We start from the raw sequence: 23,643 nt of genomic DNA on the forward strand, positions 1-23,643 counted from the left end.
AACAAGAACAGGCTTTATATCACTGCAGTGCTGCCTGGATGATGCTGGGAAGATACATTAAATCATGGATTATGAAAAAGCCATATGGCTAGCAAGCTATGATAACTTAGCTGTGATCGCTTATAAATTAGGATTCAGTATGTTTTATGAACACAGCCTATGTTGTGTTTTATTATTTTAGCCAGCTGGTGAAGCTAAGCAGTTTTAAACATTGATTGGTGAAATTCATACCCATCATTACTTGATCATAGTTTACTGAATCAATCAAATCGTGCATTTTACTTTGAATGAATTGTGAAGTTTGTTGAATAAACATTGTGCATAAACCACAGTTGGCTACACACACACACACACTCATGTTTACTCATAGTGTCAGGGCTTATACAATATAATAAGATTTAGATACCTGTGGGCACTACTGCCCCAGCCCCAGTAACTTCTCTTGGTGTCCATGACCTGTCTGAATTTGTTTTAAAATTATTCTATTTTTTTTTTAAAGTTAAAAGATGCATGTGAAGCTAGTGTGTTGCAAAATAAAGCACAGCATCCAATTATCCTAATTTTTGGACACGTTTTTGCTATGTATTCCCTGAAATATTTCTTATAAATAAATATTATGGTGAGTTTTAAGTTCAGCTTTGCATTTATCTGTATACAAAATGATGATGATGATGATGATGATGATGATGATGATGATGATGATGATGATGATGATAGAGGAGGTGGTGGTGGTGGTGGTGGTGGTGGAGGAGGAGGAGGAGGAGGAGGAGGAGGAGGAGGAGGACGACGACGACGACGACGACGACTGCATTGCTGAGAAACTCACCAACTTGCCCTCTGGAAATCGGCAACTTTTTTGACCATGCTTACTATGGCAACCATTTCATAAAACTGCCTGTAAGATGCCATCAAAATGGCAAATGTGCTCACTGCTCCAAAAAGATTGGAGTTCCTACAGTAAACTTATAATTTGGCTTTCACTCGGCTCTGATATAATATGTTGAGCAAGCACAATCAATTTAGATTTCATAAGAATATTTCCTTTGATTGTACAAAGGAAAAGGATTGTTGGAAATGTGCTAAAAAACATTCATTTGAAGTTACCATTACCGTTTTGACTGCCTAAAGCCGTATTTCTCAACCTTGGCAAGTTTAAGATGTGAGGACTTCATCTTCCAGAATTCCCCACCCAGCATAGTTGAAAACATTGGCCTAAAGATTACAATTTAAAAGGATGAAGAGAACAAAGAAACAAAATGATAATCTATTGCAGTGTTTCTCAACCTTGGCAACTTGAAAATGTCTGCATTTGCTGGCTGGGGAATTCTGGGAGTTGAAGTCCGGACATCTTCAAGTTGTCAAGGTTGAGAAACACTGATCTATTGCGTAAGTACTATAGTGAACATTAGGAGAAGACAATTCCATTGAAAAGTAAAAAGAAGATACTGGCTGTGAGAGGTCCGGAAAGCTGGGCAACCATGTGATAACTCCCTTCTAAGACAGCTTCTAGTTTAATAAATGAATTACAACATTTATCGTGATGTTTCCAAATGCTGAGCAAGCACCAATGCACCTCAAGCATTATCTGAGGGAAGCATTTATAAGATTTACCAGAGAACACCAATCCTGCTTCTTTTAATCTGTTCTCTTTGTCTGATTAAGAGACTATCACCACTGAAAATCTTCATGAAATAGAATTCTGCCTGATATTACATGAAACAAATCCCCAACAAAAATAGGAAATCTAATCAGACTGGGTGCATTTTTTTTCTTTTGAAATTTTAAAGAGAAGGCACAGTGTGTTGCCCTATTTAATTAATATAATTGTTATTAACCCTTGAAAGTGATGATGGGGATTTCGGCCTTATCAGAGCAACTAATCCTCAAAGAGTAATTTACGTCAAGCTAACAGTGTAGGCCAGGCCAAATGGATTGGATGTTGCACAAAACAAGATTACTTTCTGAAGTTTTTGTATTTTTATCCTTCTTTTCTTTTAAAAGACAAACAATCTTGCCTCGCAGTTGCCTCAGCCCTAGTAATATCTGTTGTTTGTGTGTCTATTTTATCATCATGATAAAGCCAGTGAAATCCATGGATGCTGTCAGAATATATGTACCTTGTCTGACAACATGAGGTTATGCTGAGATTTACACAAAGAATTTTTTACTTTGCCACAGGAGGCTTACAGAAATGTAAAATCCATTTCAGTTCATTTACAAGGTGGAAACCAGTCCTGACATCTGCTCATTTTCAAGCACAGCGAGGACAAAAGAAGTGCTCAAAAATTAAAGAGCACCAAGATGCAGACAGAGGAGATGCAAAGTGTGCTATAAATTACATCTGGGGGTGGGTGGGTGGGAGAAATCCAACTGCTGTTAAATAATTTGCCATGAATATGTTTAGTTAAAATATAAGGCTTCATCTGTTTTAATGAAAATTCAGGGACCGTTCCCAGGCGAGCAGCCCAAGCAACGGAATGCCGTAATTTCTCACTGGCAATAGCCCATAAAACATTCATGCTTATGTAACAGTATTAGAGTTCTTATTCTTTTCAAAGTGAAGTTGCTATTTATTTAGTTTGATTTATAAAATTGTGAAAGCCACACTTTAGCGATGCAGATTTCATCTGTGTACACATGGGCATGCACAAAATTTTTAACCAAAACGGTGAACCTCCATTGTCATGGATCCTTACTAGACACAACCAGGTTTAAGGAGTCTGATCATCACTCTTGCTGAAGGACACTAGGAAACCCACGGTCCAGCTTAACCCTCATCTGAAATTATATAGCCATTACTGATTATATGGCGTCTCTCAACCTCTTCATATCAGAAGCTGAGTAGAGGAATATTGCAAAATGGAAGTGTATACAGTGATGGAAGAAATGTCCTTCTGGGTTTGCCTCCAAGTGGGGAAAAAGACACTGGAGACATGGAGGCTGCTTGGAAAGATGGTTTATTGTTGGACAGGGCCACATGGCTTGAGTCCTGAACAGAAAAGGTGATCACATGCTTCAATGTTGGTGGAGAAGAAGAGAAGGGCTGAGGGAGGGGCTTTTTAGGCTTTTTATAACCTGTTCAGTCCCACCTCTCTGTTTTCTGTTAAGAAATGCATTCTGATTGGTTGTTAGACTCCCATAGGGCCATGCAGGGGCAACTCTCTATGCGTTTTGAATCCAGGTTTGGTTGAGTTCTCAGATGCCATGTGGTCAGTTGAGTAAAGGGCCAATATTATCATGCTTTAATCCCATCCCCCTGGAGCTGAAGTGGAGAAGTCTTTATTATGTAAAGTGGACTAGCTTGGCCTTTAATGGCTCATTCACAAAGTGGGGATGGGCAGGAAGCTACAGGCAGCTATTCTATCTTTTAAAACATGTTTCTTTCTTTTCACATCCAGAGAAATATTCTGCCTTTTCAATATTTCCTAGGATATTTTTGGAAATGATGATTATCAATGAGAAATACAGCTAGAAGCTCTTCTGGTTTGTCATTCAGATCTTGTTTGAAGACTTAGTTCTCATGTGTTACTCATTTTTAATTATATATCTCTAAACCAGATTCTATTCTTAAATTTGGCCTGTACTTTGAAAACCCATCAAAGAGAGGATTTCTTCTTCTTCTGAAGATAGTATGTTTATTTCCTTCTGAATGGTTCATTGAAAATCTGTGCCTGTTTTCAACAGGTTTACTCCTAGAGATAACAATATTTTCTATTTGGTTTATGTGTGTTTATTATTTCATTGAAAGCAGTATTAGACACCAGTATTTTATACTCGTGTAACATTTATTAAAAATATTTAGTATTTTATATTATTATTTTATACTAGTATTTTGCTCACCACACAAACAAAGATGATTAGCAGGCTGGAGGCTAAAATATATGAAAAACAGTTGCAGGAGTTGGGTATGTCTAGTCTAGTGAAAGGACTAGGGGTGACATGATAGCAGTGTTCCAATAATTGAGGCCCCTATTCTCCAAAGCCCCTATTCTCCAAAGCACCCGAAGGCGGGCAAGAAGCAATTGATGGAAACTAACCAAGGAGAGAACCAACTTACAACTAAGGAGACATTTCCTGACAGTAAGAGCAATTAACCAATGGAATAGCTTGCCTTCAGAAATTGTGGGTGCTCCATCACTGGAAGTTTTAAAGAAGAGATTGGATAGCTAATTGTCTGAAATAGGAGGGTGCCCTGCTTGAGCAGGGGGTTGGGCCGTAAGACCCCCCAAGGTCCCTTCCAATACTATTATTCTGTTAGTAGTAACAAAATCCATATGGCTTTTGGAAATTTGGAGAAATCGAGACCCACCAGGAAAAAAGCTTAAAGGGCAGCCAAAAGCTTGTTGAGAGCTAGAAAAGATGGCAAGAGACTTCGCCCCGTTGCAAGTCCTAGGGCAGTGATGGGCAACCTTTTTGGCGTGGTGTGTCAAAAATCGGCAAAAAATCGAGCATAACTCGCGTTGTGTGTCACTTCGACAAAAACATAATTTTGCGCAATTTATAGTTTAAACTACAAAAATATATAATTGCAATATAATTGTATTTAATAAACCAAAAACAAATTATTTAACATAGCTGCTTAGTAACTTCTTTGTTCATCAGTCGATTTCGTATGTTGCCCTTGATATTATTATCAGTATCACTTACCAACGGTCCTGCTTAGCAACCAAAATGTTGGCTCAGAAACTCTGCCATTGAAGCGTGCAAGTCTTAAAGCTGTCAAGTTACAAGACCCTTGCACCCCTAACCCTTTAGGAAAAAAACCCCAGGGGTCTTCAAACCTGACAGCTTTAAGCCTTGTGGACTTCAACTCTTCAACTAAAAGAGAGACTGATAAATATTAAAAAAAATAAAACCAAAAAGCAGCTACTGCAGTGGCTTAGAATTTTACTCAATTACTGTTGAGCCCATGGAAAGTTCTGCAGCCCCAGGAGCAAAGGAAGGGGGACGGAGAGAGAGAGGGTGGCTGTTTGGGGTGCTTGAAACCACCTGGCCCTCCCCAAAGGAAACCCTCATTTGCAGGATGAGCCTCGACTGGCTCTGCCCAGCGGGGTTACCCCAAGCGCCATTGGGCAGCGACGGATGCTTATCCTTTTTCCTTCGGCTGCTTCAGCTGGGACTTCAGACACCCCAAGGGAGGGACTTTATCGGGCCTCCCCCTCCCCACCCTTTGAATGAAGGTGTGATATGGCTCCTCCATCCCTGCTCTTTAACCCAGCCAGAATTACAGGAGGGCTGCCCCCGTTCTGCTTTCCGGGGTGGATCTTAGCCGAGGGACACCAAGACCCCAGAATGGGTGGGGGTGGGGGAAGAGCTTCTTGACAGAGGCCACGATCGACTTTTGGAAGTTGTGTTTTCGTAAAATAAGATTAACCTTTGGATGTGTTTGTTCCGCTCGGCCAGCGGCGTTTTCTCCCACTTAATCCCGGCGGATCCTGATATCTGAGCTGGAAAACTGCAACCCCCCGGAAATGATGACGCCCCGCTGAGTAGCTGGGACTTGCAGAAAAAGGCTGCAGAGAGAGAAGCGTTCGATCCGTAATCCGTCTGTGGGGGGCGCTGGGGACAGGCCGGGCCCCTTCTTCCCACCTCTATCCCCCCCCACTCTTGAGGGACAAGCCCTTTCCCCTGTCCCAACGGTGGAATTTGAGGCTACCTCTGCTTTCCCTCTCCCTCCCTCAGTTGTGCAGCAGCGGCAGCGGCAGCTCTCAGCCTGGGCGGCAGCGTCACGCACACTGTGGAAGGAGGGGGAGGAGGAGGGAACCAAAGAGAGCTTTTACCGAGTCTGCGCCCCACAGCCAGGACCGTCCTGGCGCCTCAAGCCGCGTTTCTTCCTGCAAAGCCCTTCTGGCGTCAAGCGGAACTCTCGGGTTGCCCGAAGGGCTTTGCAGGAAGAAACGCGGCTTGAGGCGCAAGGACGATCCTGGCTGTGGGGCGCAGACCCGGTAAAAGCCTCTCTTTGGTTGGTTCCCTCCTCCTCCTCCTTCCACAGCCTGTGTGACGCTGCCGCCCAGGCTGAGAGCTGCCGCTGAAACAAGTTTGGGGAGCATGTGCGTGTCACCCGAAATGGCTACGCGTGTCAGCACTGACACGCGTGTCATAGGTTCGCCATCACTGTCCTAGGGCATCTATCTTGTAGAAATATCCAAGACACATTGTTCAAATTGCAACTGTGTGCCTGCAGGTCAAAAGGATGACTTACCTTGGGCTGTCTTCCCCTGTCTTTAGGCAAAGTAAAGCAGCCTTTTTGAGGAACTGATCATCTGAGATGCCTTCTGAAGCAAGGCTTCATTGCTCTGAGTACAACAGCCCTCTAGAGTATTGGCTCATTGGTCCCTTTGGAATCCCTGCTCTGGAGGAATTGCATGGGTCACTCTAATCATTTGATGCTCGGTCCTGAGTATCTCCTCAGGGTGAGAGGTCTGATGCCTCTTATTTGTCAGAGAATGCAGGAGAACAATTCTAAAGTCAGAAGAAGCTCTCCTGAAGAAGGGTGTAAGATGGTGGGGAGCATCAACTCTGATTGACAGAGGTAGATCCACCACCACGTCTTTCCAAAGAAAATTGTTCTCTTGTACATAGTGAAATAAACATGGATTTGAACTTTAAGATCCTTTCAAACTTAAGATTCCCTAGCTAATTATTGAGCAGAGTAGGATAAAGCTGCATTACAGGTAGTCCTTGACTTATGACCTCAGGTGACCCCAAAATTTCTGTTGTTAAGAGAGGCATTTGTTAAGTGACTTTTGCCCCATTTTACGATCTTTCATGCCACAGTTGTTAAGTGAACCATTGCAGTTGATAATTTAGTAACATGTTTGTTAAGTGAATCAGGCTTCCCTATTGATTTTGCTTGTCAAAAGGTGACCACATGACCTTGGGACACAGCAATGGTCATAAATATGAACCAATTGCCCAGCATCTGAATTTTGATTACATGATCACAAGGATGCTACTAAGGCTGTAAGTCTGGAAAATGGTCATAAGTTGCTTTTTCCAGTGCCGTTGTAACTTTGAATGGTCACTAAATGAACTGTTGTAAGTCGAGGACTACCTGTACGCTACTTGTGGATGTGCTTAATTTGTCGTCTCTCCTCTTAAAATCATTCATCACAGAGCCGAGGTGGCGCAGTGGTTAAATGCAGCACTGCAGGCTACTTCAGCTGACTGCAGTTCTGCAGTTTGACTGTTCAAATCTCAGGGTTGACTCAGCCTTCCATCCTTCCGAGGTGGGTAAAATGAGGACCCGGATTGTTGTTGGGGGCAATATGCTGACTCTGTAAACCGCTTAGAGAGGGCTGAAAGCCCTATGAAGCGGTATATCAGTCTAACTGCTATTGCTATTGCTATTCCACATTGTCTCCTGCTTGGGCTGGACTAGATGACCTACAAGTTCCCTTTCAACTCTGTTATTCTATCTGCAGAAGAAAATTACAACAGTTGCAAAAATGGGATCACTGCATTTCTCAGTTGAAGCACCAGATGTCACCAAAACCATTCTTTGTGGGCATGGATGTGAAGTACACAATCCTGGTAAAAGAGCAACATTAAAACGGTCACCTGCCAATTTCTTGAGCTTGGCTGCTCTCTAGGAAATAGAGTACCCTTGCAACACATAGCAATTTGATCGGCTCCAGCATCACCAGCATCGTAAGTCTTCAGGAGCAAGCAATTCATCCTGTCCTGTTGCTCATTCATTGCCATTCCAAGCCTGAGGCAGTTGAACTTGCTGAATTTGTGTCTGTAATCTATTTAAAGATAAAGTCAGTCCTGTGTGGAACTCATTGCAATAGTCTATCCAGATGGTAATGAGGGAATAAGGTGCCAGATCCCCTTGCACTACATAAGGCTACAACTGGCATAGTAGATGAAGCTAAATGAAGGTCCCTCTAGCCACAGCTTCTGCTTAAGACTCACTCTTGTACAGGTAGTGCTTGCTGTCCAGAGATAATGCTGATACCAATGGAAATCCCCAATGAACAAATTACAACTCCTTACCTGGGTCAGAGTCAGCCTGTTCCCTCCCATCCAGACATGTCTATGGATATTCTCACCAGCTGTCTGCAAGGAGTATACATCCTTCTATTCCCCACCATCCAGTCAGAGCTGAAGAAGCTTCTCGGACGAGAAGCGAAACGTCTTCAAAGAAAAACCAGAAAGTCCAGTTGCCTCTTGAAAAAGCACCTTTGAGACTTCCATCCAGACACTTGCAGCCTCAAAGCAACAGGCTAAATATTGATGGCACCCCTTCTTCAACAATGGATAATTGGTATACCGATGTGTTGTGACTCAGCAGAAGCTTGCTGTGAGTTGCGTCGGGATGCAGGAATAATGAGCAGCTGTTGCTCGTTAGGGTCATCTTCTGCAGATAAAAGACGGATGGTGCCACGCCTTCGTGGCAGAAGTCAACATTCATGGTTCGTCGTTCATGGTGTGTGGTTCATTGTTGCGAGATTCAATGAGGCACTTGGATAAGTGATTTGCTTTCTGTAAACCTGATTCAAAGAGGCACTTGGATAAGTGATTTGCTTTCTGTAAACCTGATTCAAAGAGGCACTTGGATAAGTGATTTGCTTTCTGTAAACCTGATTCAAAGAGGCACTTGGATAAGTGATTTGCTTTCTGTAAACCTGGTTTGCTGTAAGAGCTTTTTGTTTTTGCTTTTGCTGTGTAACTTTTTGCCAGAGACTTTATCTAAGTTTATTTTTGGGCTCGCAGCCAGTTTGAGCCAGGACTGATATAGATATTTCCTTTGAAGTTCTGTCTGACTGTCATTTGTAAACGAGTGAAGAGGGGGGTCAGAACACTGATGATAGTAAGGTAAGGTAAAGGTTCCACTTGCACATATGTGCTAGTCATTCCTGCCTTTAGGGGGCGGTGCTCATCTCCGTTTCAAAGCCGAAGAGCCAGCGTTGTCCGAAGACGTCTCTGTGGTCATGTGGCCAACATAACTACATGCCAAAGGCGCATGGAACACTGTTACCTTCCCATCAAAGGTGGTCCCTATTTTTCTACTTGCATTTCTATGTGCTTTAGAACTGCTAGGTTGGCAGAAAATACAATATATATCCAGGTACATACCGATGATACAAGACTCAAATTGCTGGATGGCCCATCCCAATGGTTTCATGTAGGCATTGAAAAGTACAAGGAAGAGTACAATTCTGTAACTTCCCACAAGTCAAGGTCAACTAGGTCACCTCTCATTCCTCACCAGAGCGAACCAAAAGTGCCCATTGAGAAAAGAACGGAACCACGGCTGAATCGTCTCCAATCCCACAAGTGGTCCAGCAAGATACAATGGTTGAAAGCTAGCGAGAGGTCCAAGAAGACATGGGGGAAACAATGCTACCCTATCCAAGCCCCAATGCAGTTCATCCAGTTACACGTCAATCCCCTACCTGGATGTGAATAAGTAATGTGATTCTTCTAGGAGGCTGAGGGAGTTGAAGAGTTGTTGATACACTCCAACCCAATAACTTTCTCTAAAAGAAGAATATTGGAGTTTATTGTATCTAGGGAAGAGCCTGAAAGGACATCTACGAGGATCTTAAAATAGACAAGGTTAGGAAACAGATTCCACAGTTTTGATTGTGGAATAAACTAATTTATTGATATAGTAAGGACATGGTGGCTCAGTGGCTAAGACCCTGAGCTTGTCAATCAGAAAGGTCGTCAGTTCAGCGGTTTGAATCCTTAGTGCCGCGTAATGGAATGAGCTCCCGTTACTTGTCCCAGCTTCTGCCAAACTAGCACTTCGAAAGCGTGTAAAAATGCAAGTAGAAAAATAGGAACCATCTTTGGTGGGAAGGTAACAGTGTTCTGTATGTCTTCAGCATTTAGTCATGCTGGCCACGTGACCATGGAAATGTCTTCAGACAGGCTTTTTGGCTTTGAAATGGAGATGAGCACTGCCCCCTAAAGTCAGGAACGACTAGCACATATGTGCAAGGGGAACCTTTATCTTAGTAAGAGAATCATGAAAATCTGTTCATGTGTTCCTTCCCTGCCTCTTCTACTAAAGAAAAGTCAGATGAATCTTGTTTTAAGTTTCTTTCTAATGTTCCATCTTTTTTCAATCTTAAATCCCATTTTGCTGGACCATCACATTCTTTTCTGCAAGGTCATCGAAGTGGTTTTACAATTTCACAACACAGTTTATTTCTGCTGGTAGTTCCCCCTCTCATTAACAGGTGCTGTCTGTCTTCTGAACCCAGATGGCAGTGTCTCCACCTGCCCATTGCAACAACCAGGATTTCATAATTTGTATAAAAATACAAGTATATAACACATATAATTTGTTCTGAGATGAAAACAAGATCTAAAGTATGACTATCTATGTATGGTGATCCATTAACTCCCAGACATTACTTGAGCTGGCTCTCAGGACATGGAGATTAAAGTCTTCCAGCATCAAAAACAAGTGGTTCTTCATTGCTAGCCCAGATACTAATTCTGGCAACTGGAGAATGCTCCGGCAGGTAAGGTGTATCAAGGTAACAGGTGTCAGTCTTGAGAGATAATCCAGGCAGAAAGCACACCCAGATGGACTAATTCTACTTTATTATAAGGTTACATTAACACAATCTTGCAAGTCTGAAAGTATGTTTATCCCCCTTAGAGGAATTTGCCATGCTCACAAATCTTTTGCAGGTTAAGCTGTCTCTTATCTGACTCTTCCCCTGGCTGGAGCTCTTCCCTCTGCCTCCCAAGGTCATGACCTTTACAACATGATCCCAAACTTGTTTCTATGGCCCAGCCCAACACACAGGCACTCCCATCCTGGTATCTCAGGAACAGAATTGCTAATTACAGGCAAAATTCCAGTCACAATTGACGACACCACCATTTCAACTTTGGCTAAAGAATCCAAAAATGAACTGGACAGATTTCCCACAAGATAGCGTTCATTGCCTTCTCTCAGGCAGATTTCAATAATACATGCCTCATCTATCACCAGTTGGGAGCAAAAGTGGTCTTATTTACTGTACATATAAAAATGTGTGTGTGTGTGTGTGTGTGTGTGTGTGTGTAACACTGGAACGCCTTGAGCAATTTCCACCAAACTTGGTACATAGATGACTTACTTTCTGGAAACAAATACTGTAGCGGGTAAGACACCCCTAACAATCCTCAGGGTGTGTGTTCTGTTAAGATACAGCCTGTTGTGCCTTAAAATTGATTCTACTGTACTGCCTTAAAATGGATTCTACTGTACAGCACAGTACAGTTACCATAGTAACGGCTTCACAATACTCCACAAGGGGCCTCCTTTGGTAAGGGGAAAAATCCAACATTAGAAATTACGTTTGGTCCGGATATTTGTGAATGCCTAATACAGGATTAAGGGACATGGTGGCTCAGTGGCTAAGACGCTGAGCTTGTCGATCAGAAAGGTTGGTGGTTCAAATCCCTAGTGTCGCATAATGTAGTGAGCTCCCATTACTTGTCCCAGATTCTGCCAACCTAGCAGTTTGAAAGCATGTAAAAATGCAAGTAGAAAAATAGGGACCACCCTTGGTGGGAAGGAAACAGTGCTCTGTGTGCTTTCAGCGTTTAGTCACGCTGGCCACATAACCACAGAGATGTCGGACAGAGAAGTTTGTTTTGCTAGAATCTGCCATTTGAGGTTCTAACCAATGGGGTCTGCAACGTACCCTCTCTGCCTGACACAGTGGGATCAACTGATGTAATAGCAATAGCATTTAGACATATATTGCTTCACAGTGCTTTTACAGCTCTCTCTAAGCAGTTTACTGAGTCAGCCTATTGCCCACAACAATCTGGGTTCTCATTTTACCGATCTTGGAAGAATGGAAGGCTGAGTCAACCTTGAGCAGTGAAAATCGAACTGCGGAACTGCAGGCAGCCAGCAGGCAGCAGAAGTTTTAGGTTTTTAGGTTTTATTAAACATTTATAGGCCGCCCTTTTCCCTGAGGGGACTCAGGGCGGCTTACAATAATAGGGGAGGGGAGTGCAGAACAAAACGCAAAAAGAAAATGTGAGTAAAATAATTAACGGTAAAAACACAACATTCATTCAACATTCGGGAGGGGCGAGAGTAAAGTCTTATCCCCAGGCCTGACGGGATAGCCAGATCTTGAGGGCTGTGCGGAAGGCCTGGACGGTGGTGAGGGTGCGGATCTCCACGGGGAGATTGTTCCATAGCGTCGGAGCTGCAACTGAGAAGGCTCTCCTCCGCGTAGTCGCCAGTCGGCACTGACTGGCGGATGGAATTCGGAGGAGGCCTACTCTATGCGATCTGATGGGACGGAGGGAGGTAATTGGCAGAAGGCGGTCTCTCAAATGCAGTACTGCATTCTAACCACTGAGCCACCGCGGCTCATAATGGGACAAAAAAAGATGGCTCCCTAGGTAGCCTGGTGCCATTAATTCAAAACTGGAAGCTCTCTACTCCCAGACATCCTCCCATTGGCATCTGGACAGCTGGGCTTCAACACCAGGCTGCTCTCACCATAGATGAGATGGTCCTCTTGTCTCCTGTCTCGCCTTCTACCCGAGCAGATCCTAACCATTCAGTGGCAGGAAAATGTAGGAGAAGAGCAGACTCCCAGGAAGTATTGCTCCACCTCCCACTGCAGGTGGAAGGGAATAAGCTGGGTTGCCACTACTTGTGTGATTACTGCTAGATTAAAAACTGGTTCTATGTTCTAGCTGATGACCGTGAATGAATTTTTTTTTGAGTATTTTATTAGGATTTATAGGCCGCCCTTTTCCCTGAGGGGACTCAGGGCGGCTTACAATCATTAGGGAGGGGGTGCAATTCAAAATAAACAATATGTGAACAAAATAAAGTAATAAAAACACAACTTGCATTCAACATTCAACACTCGGGTGGGGCAAATTAGAGGCTTATCCCCAGGCCTGTTGGGATAGCCAGGTCTTGAGGGCTGTGCGGAAGGCCTGGACGGTGGTGAGGGTGCGTATCTCGACGGGGAGATCGTTCCACAGGGTCGGAGCTGCAACAGAAAAGGCTCTCCTCCGTGTAGTCGCCAGTCGACATTGACTGGCGGATGGGATTCGGAGGAGGCCCAGTCTGTGCGATCTTATCGGTCGGAGGGAGGTAATCGGCAGAAGGCGGTCTCTCAAGTACTCAGATCCACTACCATGAAGGGCTTTAAAGATGGTCAACAGCACCCTGAAGCGCACCCGGAGATCAACAGGTAGCCAGTGCAGCTCGCGGAGGATGGGTGTTATGTGGGCGAACCGCGGTGCGCCCACTATCACTCGCGCAGCCGCATTCTGAACTAACTGCAGTCGCCGGATGCACTTCAAGGGCAGCCCCATGTAGAGCACATTGCAGTCCTTCTCAGATATGTCTTTTTTTTCTGAAAATCCTCTATACTTTTGTAGGCCTTTCTTGTCATTTGAGGCATGCAGTAGGAAGAGAAACTGCAACAGCTACAATTGGAGAAATGGAAAGCAGCATTCCATGTGAGTAAGTTTCTGTGTATGGGTGAGTATGAGAAGGAAAGGTGGAGTATATTGGGGTATGAGTCAGGATGGCCAAGGCAGGAAAGGTGGGGTCTGTAAGGGTGTATGCCGAAATTTATGTATGCTGAAATCATAATTAAGTTAGAAATCACCCCCCAAAAATGATCACAGGACATGTTTGCCCATTGCTCACCAAACTATGGTTTACTAATTTAACTCAGTTGTCTCAGTTTACATATATTTACCTATAAACTAAGCAATTATATTTTAGCCTAGTGTAGGGGGTATCCATCCCAGAAAGAAAAGGATAGACACCACATCATGGATATGCTTTGGAAATGCCTGGTTGGGGATGATGGGTCATCAGGATTACTAAGTCTGATTGTTTTGGTGCCTTTTCTAGAGGCTTAACATAACTATTTTGTCTTTTAATTCTCCCTTCTTCCCCCCAACTATGATTTGAAATATCACCTTACTTCTCTTTCCACTTGCATCCAGGAAGTGTTCCTTCTGTGAAATGATACACAGAATTGATCTTTCAGTGCTGTGGAAAAGAAAGACTCACCATCTTATAAACAATTATAGTAAATGTCACCATAGGAATCTGGTCTGTTTTGGAAGACAAAGCATCTACTTCCTTGAAATGGACATTTTGAAAGAAAGCAAAAGCTCTGTGTGGAGTGATAATAGTAGGGGAACTTGTTTCCAGCTTTCCCACACTCAACATAATGTGAGAGATGCGTTTTACTTTTCAATCTTAGTTACCAAAATGTCACATAACAAAACTCTCTATTGATATTTGGGGGCTTATGAAGATTTATTTTGGACATCCGTCTTCAAGATTGTTGTCTCAGAGTTTTGCGGTTTCTATGGTGTTTACTACGTGATCTCCTTGAGGTCTTGCCTAGGTTTCCCTCAGGCACTATGTCCTTTGCATGTGGTGGTTTGGCCCATTTCCAGATACAGCAAACATACAAACATTGTGAACATGTCATCCAGGGACACTAGATGAGTCTTATGCTTACCTTGGACAGAAAGGGGAAGATCAGTCAACATCTGTTTTCTAATATAGGCCTATCCATAACCTCTAGACCTAGAGACAGTTTACCTTATAACTGTGATGGCGAACCTATGGCATGTGTGCCACAGATGGCACACAGATCCCTCTCTGCAGGCACATGAGCCATTGCCCCAGCTCAGCTTTACCACGCATGCTCGTGCGCCTCCCACTGGCCAGCTGGTTTTAGGGTCTCTGTCGCATATGTGGAGTGTGTGAGGTGCATGCAGGAGACATGTGTGCATTTGCGGGGGGATCAGAGGTAGTCACACATGCATGCGGGGGGTCGTCCGTGCATGTGGGGGTGGGGTGCATGCGGGGGTCACGTATGCATGCAGGGGTGTCGGGGAAGCGCACATGCACGGAGGCAGGGGAGTGAGTGGGGAGCATGTGCATGTGGGGGGTGGGGCACATGGGGGATTGCATACATATTGCATTATGGGTGCGTGCACGCAATTTTGGCACGCAACAACAAAAAGGTTAGCCATTCCTGCCTTATAATATGAAGTGCTGTAAGAATTATGGCAAATGACGGAAAATATTGGGTTTCTATCAAAAAGAAGGTGCTGAAAAAACAAGATGGCATCTTTCAGGTCGCTCTGTCTCTCTCTTATGGAATTATTGTGTAGTATAATTTTATTATCATTATGCGTTGCTTGCAATTGTTTACCACCTTGGGATTTGTTTTCTAATTCTGAAATGTTTGTCAATAACTAAAATAAATTTTGTCTGGAGAAAAATCCCCAAAAGCTCTCAGGAATACATCCAAAGCCATCAGCCACTGAGGGCAGTGTCCCTACCCTGGCTGAAAATTTGATTTCTTTGTTAGATTTTTATCTGGCTTTTTCTTAGAAGCTCAAGAGGTGTACGAGCAACTGTGAATAAACCCCACTGAGTAATACTCTTATCACAAGATGTTCAAAACATCTGCCACATCCTGCCCAATTTGCACAAGCAAAAGATCACAAAGCAGATTGTGTCATGTCCATAAGGAGGAGGCCAAAAGAGGACAAATAATAATGAAAGCAGCACTGGGATAGTGGAACACTATTTTCATCATTTTGAGGAAAACTTAAGAACCTGTTGATTCCTCTGGACATGTGATATGGGTTAGTCCTAGGTGATCTATCAGAATGCCACCACAATTTCCATGTTGGCCATGAAGCCTTGAGTCCCTTCACACACATAAACTTTGGCAAGGATATCAATATCTCCTGAGACTAAACCTGCACCATGTCTGAGAGGAACCTCTGAAAGTTGAAGTAGACAAATCAGCAGTCTCTCAAGCATAAAATGATCACAACTGTTTATTGTTTTCAGATAAGAGACTCAGATATTAGATATATTCTTTCTAATTTTAGCTGCAAGGTCTTCTATTGCAGAGAATCTTACTACTTTTTATCCAAAGGTGAACAGTCTTCTCAATAAAATAAAGGATGCAATTTAATATCTCCTCCCTACATTATTCAGATTTATCAGGAATCTTTTGGGAAGAATTGGAGAAAGGGGGTTGTGGAGGGGTGAAGGAAAGAAGAGAAATGGGTGAGAATTGACCCTTTCTCATTAGTAGAAAACCCCTAATTTGATTCTATGGCAAGAAATATTTTTGGAATATTGGGGGGGGGGGAAAGGTAAATTTATAGTACTAGACTGCTTAGTATTTAATGGCTTATTTCTTTTGGACAAAATCACCAGCAACTAAAAATTGCAATTGGAATTTGAGTTGGATCTGCCCTGTTCCTCCCTTCTCAATATATCCTCAATTATTTGACCTTTAGACAGAGGTTCACTTTAAGTTATTTTGGAAGCAGATTTTATTGGAAAAGACGGATTTAATAGAATGAAATAAACATTAAGTTGGAAGCTTATATACCACATGTTTAGAATAAAGGAAACTCAAGTCCGAAAGTTTAGAGCACTATGTGAGGGCTGGAGCTTACTTGGTGGGAGTTAAGAATCATTATGTTAACATGAAAAAAAGGTTGGCCTTTAAGGCTGAGAAGCAAATGGCTAAGCATCTGTTGACTCAAAACAAGTTAATCTTCTGTGATTATATGACCTCTCTGCAGCCAGCATAAAAGCTACTTATGCTAGCATCTCCTTGTAGATTCTGAATGGAGGGGGTGGGTTGAGTTGCTGAAGAGAGGAGATTTATTGCTGGGCCTGAGACATTCTAATTTCCAGGCAGTATGTAATAAGTTTGAAGGATTCATATTTATGATGCAAGAGTTCAAATGTTTGGCACCATCACTCATCACGAATCTTCTGCCTGCAATCTTCCCTATACATTTATATATTACGACAGAGGTGGGTTGCTCCCAGTTTGGCCCAGTTCGGCCGAACCAGTAGTAGAATTGTGGCCTGGGTTACAGAACCGGCAGCGACCCAGGCTGGCCACGCCCCCAAACTGATTCCCCAATCTCTTATGTCATTGCCGGTATGTTTCTGTGCATGCACAGAATAATTTTTACTCAATTGCGTATGTGCTAGCAATGCGAAGCCGGTGCATGCATGAGCTGTGAACCAGTACTGACCGATATAGGAACCCATCCCTGTGTTACGGATGTAGTTGATAGCAATATGGGAAGGAAATATTGGTTCAATGTGACTGCACAGAGTCATACAGGTATAAAAATAGGATAACTAACTAACTAAATAAATTTTACTTTAATACAGTATTCTGCTTGCATTTTTAAACATAATACTGATGTCGTATGATGGAAAGAGCTTGCTTCTCCTGATCACCAGTGCTACACCTGCTAAGTCAAGCTGATAGCAAAATCTTACCACTATACCAAGGAACTGTTGGGTGTCTTTACACTGAAAGCAATGTTTATCTCAATTCTCAAAATGTAAAAGAAAATTTGAAATAGCAGCTTTCATTTAAGGGATCCTGGAAAATATGCCCATGTCATCTTAAGAAGCATCTGAAGCACTCTATAATTAAAGTGTTGCAATGTGATCCTTTCTGAAATTTTTCTAACCTTCGTTCTCACGCCCTTAAACATTTTTAAAATAAGAGGCATGTTTTGTGAAAAAGGGCACATCTTGTAATCGCTAAGATTGCTTCATTCTATGAAGAATTCTGGATCTTATAGATGTTAATGCTTTAAATGGTTATGGCCATATTTTATTTCCCATTATTTGTGCGCTTCTTTTTATAGGAGGAAACCAGGCAGTTGCTCCCCTCTTAGGGAAAATGGGCACTTGTCCTGAGAAAAGTGTTTCCGTGTTCCTGTCCCTTTTTACTAACATGGGAAGTACTGCAAATACGTGACCCGACAAATGCGCACACGACAAAAGCGCGCCAACAAAACCGCAGCGACAAAAACCGCGATGTCATAAACGCACCCACAACAACTCGCCGACAAAACCGCGCCCACAAAAGCGTGATTTCAGTTAAGGTAAGGGTTACGTTGAGGGTTAGGTTTAGGGATTTCAGTTAAGGTAAGGGTTAGGTTTAGGGTTAGGTTTAGGATTAGGTTTAGAACTCACAGTTTGTTGAAGGCGCGCTTTTGTCGGCGCGCTGTTGTCAGCACGCTTCTGCGCTCATTCGTCGGCGCGATTTAGAACTCACGGTTTTCTCGCCGTGGTTTTGTTGGTTGCGCTTTTGTCGAGCGTGCATTTGTCGGTGAACCCTGCAAATATTCTGTCAAAGGTCATATGTCATCTCTAAATGTATGCCTCCCCCAGCAAGTAAAAAAAACAAAACAAAACACCACCATGGGGGTTAAGAAATGGATGCATTGGTTAGTTGGGTAAACTATTCACTTCTCTAAACAATATAAATTGGTCATACCACTAAAATAGTTTTGATCTGAAAGCCGACAAAAGGATCCCAGACTCAACTAACTTCCACAGTGAAAACTGTGGAAGTAAAATATGATACTCAACCTTAGAAACCCAGTTGTTTTTACAGCTACTCAGAGTGTAATGTCCGAAACTATTTTGAAGTAAAAAGTTCATTTAAAAAGGGAAGGGGAGCATGCTGAAGTGCTTCAACAGTTCTTAATTTTTCAACTGAGATGCACTTCCACCCTTATTTGTAGAAAACGTTGCTGCCATGCAATTTATTTGCTTTCATTGATGATCCCTAATGATCAATAGAATACCTTATGCCATCAGACTTCAGCAACAGAGTGGTCAATGCCTGGAATGCACTACCTGACTCTGTTGTTACATCCTCAAACCCCCATAACTTTAACCTTAAACTGTCTACCGTGGACCTCATCCCATTCCTAAGAGGTCTGTAAGGGGGCATGCATAAGCGTGTCTATTGTCCCTGTTCTACTGTCCCCATTTATTCGTACCCATTTCCCTTGTTCTTGACCGATGATCTCTGGAGGGCCAGAGATGGAGGCTATGCGTCCATCCTGGTTCTCCTTGACCTCTCAGCGGCTTTCGATACCATCGACCATGGTATCCTTCTGCGACGACTGCGGGAGGTGGGAGTGGGAGGCACTGTTCTGCGGTGGTTCTCCTCCTACCTCTCGGACAGGTCGCAGTCGGTGTTAGTCGGGGGGCAGAGATCGTCCCTGAGGCCCCTAACATGTGGGGTACCCCAGGGTTCGGTCTTATCCCCCCTACTATTTAACATATACATGAAACCGCTGGGCGAGATCATTCGGAGGCACGGGATAAAATACCATCAATACGCGGACGATACGCAATTGTATCTGTCCGCCCCGTGCCAACTCAATGAAGCGGTGGACGTGATGAACCAGGGTCTGGAGGCCGTTAAGAACTGGATGAGTGCTAACAAACTGGTGCTCAACCCGGATAAAACCGAGTGGCTGTTGTGTTTCCCCCCCAATAATTTGGCTAATACACCAACGCTTAGGCTGGGGGGTCAAATTTTATACCCCTCAGATAGGGTCCGCAACTTAGGAGTCCTCCTGGATCCACAGCTGACTTTTGACCACCAGCTGTCAGCTGTGACCAGGGGGGCATTTGCCCAGGTTCGCCTGGTCCGACAGTTGCGGCCCTACCTAGATCGGGGAGCCCTCACAACAGTCACTCGAGCCCTTGTGATCTCTAGACTGGAATACTGCAATGGGCTCTACATGGGGTTGCCCCTGAAGTGCATCCGGCGACTACAGCTAGTCCAAAATGCTGCCGCGCGAGTGATAGTGGGCGCACCTCGGTTCGCCCACGTTACACCTGTCCTCCGCGAGCTGCACTGGCTACCTGTTGGTCTCCGGGTGCGCTTCAGGATACTAATGACCACCTTTAAAGCACTCCATGGTAGTGGATCTGGGTACTTGAGAGACCGCCTTCTGCCGATTACCTCCCTAAATCGACCAATTAGATCGCACAGACTAGGCCTCCTCCGAATTCCATCAGCCAGTCAATGCCGACTGGCGACCACACGGAGGAGAGCCTTCTCTGCTGCTGCCCCGACCCTATGGAACGAGCTCCCCATGGAGATCCGCACCCTCACCACGATCCAGACCTTCCGCGCAGCCCTCAAGATCTGGCTCTCCCAGCAGGCCTGGGAATAGGTTTCCAATCACCCGCCCGAGTGTTTGATTGTTGAATGAAAGTTGTGTTTTATTATTTTTCTTTTGTTCACCAATTGTTTTGTTTTGACCTTGCACTTCCCCTCCCCTGTGGTTGTAAGCCGCCCTGAGTCCCCTCAGGGAAAAGGGCGGCATATAAATCCCAATAAACCTCTAAACCTCTAAACCTCCATGTTTAAACGTATACCTGCTATCTTGTACATGTTTGACAAACTAACTAACTAACTAACTAACTAACTAACTAACTAAATAAATAAATAAATAAATAAATAATCTGTCTGTATAAAAGTTAGTTCTGAGCCACCACCGAACGATGCCGTCCTAATTAGGTATGTATAGAACCAATTTGGCAAAGCTGTTGGTCATATTCTCCAGTTTTGTTTCTTGTCCTCTTTAACATGCCGGCATTTGCCAATCATGATGTTGCAGCAGGATCAGGGACCATCTGACCACCAAGACTCTGGTGGTCTCTTTAGACTATTTTGCTGGCCCCAGCCTTTATCTCCATTCTGGTCTAACACGAGTTTAATAGAGTGTTTTGAAAAACCAGATGGGACTCATAAAGGGAACTGAGTCTCTTGTGACCTTTCCCAAGAGTAGTATTTGGTCCCATCATTTCACTGTTCATTATTGCAGCAAAACTGGAAACAGCAATAGAAAAAAGTATTCCCTACAATACCAGCTGGGCTATAGCAAAAAAAAAATCCACCCAATAGACCCTGTGCCTAGCCCCAAAATAGGTTCCCCCAAATAAGCACAAAGTCTCCTTTCAGTCTAATCCTCCCACTGGTGCTAGCAAACAATGTCCGTGTATTTGCAACAGTTCATTTAGTGACCGTTCAAAGTTACAACAGCACTGCAAAAAGTGACTTACAACCATTCTTCACCCTTACAACCATTGCATCATCCCCATGGTCAGATGATCAAAATTCAGACAATGGGCAACTGATTCATATTTATGATGGTTGCAATGTCCCAGGGTCATGGATCCCTTTTTGCGACCTTCTGAGGAGCAAAGACAATGGGGAAGCCATATTCACTTAACAACTGTGTTACTAATTTAACAACTGCTGGGATTCACTTAACAAATGTGGCAAGAAAAGTCATAAAATGGGGCAAAACCAGACTGGTTCCGGATCCAGTCACAACCGTAACGCTGCGATGGGGCCAGGCGTCCACCACGTGCACATGCGCTGGGCACGCTTGTGCACCACCGCCCTGCGAAGCTCCAGCTGCTCAGCGGAGCGTCACACAGGCGCCGTATGCTGCATGCACATGCACAAATAGCCCAGTTGGGTCAAATACAGGTAAGGAGGGTGGGCAGGCAGGCAGGTGGGCCCTCTGCAACATCGTACTGGAACGGTGCCTGCTGCTCCCAGCAGGCACCGGTACACCTGTACCGGGGCGTACCGGCCGTAACCCACCACTGGGCAAAACTCAACAAATTTCTCACTTGACAAGATAAATTTTGGGCTCAGGTGAGGTCATAAGGACTACCTGCAGTTTTCTTTGTAATAGCATGAACATGAAATAGGCTTCGGGGGCTTTTGGGGGGCTAAGAATAGAATAGGAGCAGAAGAAGCTGACTAAGAATGAGAAGGAAAGGAACATGTCCACATCACCCTGATATGTACAGTAGGTGCTCCCTGATCATCTCCACTACTGGTCCCTTGACCTTCTTTTGCCACCAGTGGTAATGAAGAGTATCGGATTTTATAGATTTTTGAGACTCTTTCTCAATGGTGTTAAAATGCAGGGGTGGGCAGGGGGACTATTTTAACACCAATAATGCTAAGGGTTGTTTTTGCCCATCTCCTGAAGTAGAGATGAAATGAAAGAAACATGAGGACAGAGGAGGAAATTGCTAGTATAGAAGAAAGTTTTGTACTTGAGTAAACTGTAAGTGAGAACACAGCCTCAATATGGTTCTCAAGTCAGAGAACCATTTCCTCATGAAATTGGAACGATAAACAGTGGGATTCTCTGAGAAGAGGCACAATGGTATGCGGGTGTCCTTCTTTCTAAAATATCAGCTCAGGAGCAATTCTCAGTTATTTTCCTCTCCTACTGAATATTTCTTCATCCTATTCTATTCTATTCTATTCTATTCTCTCCCCCCCTCTCTATGTGTGTCTATGTTCCAGCATAACTCTGGAATGCCTCGAGCAATTTCAAGCAAACTTAGTGCAAACACTGTAGGGGTAAGATACCCGTAACACCCCTGGGATGTGTGTTCTGTTAAGATACAGCCTTTTGTGCCTTAAAATGGAGTCTACCATACTGCCGTAAAATGTCTTCTTCTGTACAGCACAGTGGATTTGCCATGGTAACGGCTTCACAGTACTCCACAAGGGGGCTCCCTCTGGTAAGGGGGAAAATCCAACATTAGAAACCCTGTTTAATACAGGATGAGGATAAATAAATACCTGGACAACGCCGGATTATCAGATAGTATTTGATAAAAACTGAAGAAACTTTGACTTGATGTTGCATATACATAGAGCAAGTATTGCCCCTTCTCATTTTTACTTGCATATATGACTGTATTTAAGTGAATTTCAAATAAAGAATGTTGTCTAAAAACAGCCATTGTACTATTCAAGTTGGTAGGCTGGGGAAAGCATTTTATATTCTCTCAAACTTTTCCACTACTGTTCCAACAATTTCTTGTTTTTCTTATGCTTCTCCTTCATAAGAATCTCCACAGATTTAGTCTTAACTGAACTGTTCTTTTGTAATACTCCAGCGAAAGGAGAACCATCTGGTGCTCAACAGATATTCAGAATTATAGTTCCCACAATTACCATTGGCTGAAAATACTGGCTAGGGTTTGTGGAATGTGTAGTACAAAATATTTTCAGAGCACCAGTGTGGCTACCATTATTTTACCATAGTGCAGGATGGAAAACAACCTTCCATTCCTTCTGGATCCAATCTTCTGTGCAGTTGGCCAAAATCAGCCTATCAACCTGTTTCCTCTACCACATATTTTTAAAGATGTAGCAATTTAAAGAAATCACTAAGGTAAGATTAGACTTCATACAGTTTTGGATGTGACAGTTTCCATGGTAAATGCAAGTGTTTCCCACCATTTCAATTCATGGATTACTTCATTACGGGGAGGAATCTTCCAAAACAGTCTTGCATATTTCACTGAAAGCAATAGTTTATTGCTATTGAATGACACCTGAAGAAATTCCTTAGTATTGGTAAATCAGTATATTTTACTGTCTAATTGCAACTGAGAAACCAGTATGTATCAGCTGATTTTTTTAAAAATCTTAAAATCATTTGGAAAATCTATCTTTGTAACAATATGAGTATTTTTTTTGTGCCGTGGTGGTGCAGTGGTTAGAGTGCATTACTGCAGGCTTCTTCTGCTAACTGCCGGCTGCCTGCAATTTGGCAGATAGAATCTCACCAACTCAAGGTTGACTAAGCCTTTCATCCTTCCGAGGTGGGTAACATGAGAAGCCAGATTGTTGGGGGCAATAGGCTGACTCTGTAAAACCACTTAGAGAGAGCTGTAAACAGTGGCGGATTCCTACCGGTTGGCCCGGTTTGGCCGAACCGGTAGTGGTATGGCAGCCTGGGTCGCTGGAAGCGGGCAGC

This window comes from Thamnophis sirtalis, unplaced genomic scaffold (genome assembly GCF_051295495.1).
Source record: "Thamnophis sirtalis isolate CommonGarterSnake01/CBP01778 unplaced genomic scaffold, rThaSir2_p1.2 scaffold_5, whole genome shotgun sequence".
NCBI classification, from domain to species: domain Eukaryota; kingdom Metazoa; phylum Chordata; class Lepidosauria; order Squamata; family Natricidae; genus Thamnophis; species Thamnophis sirtalis.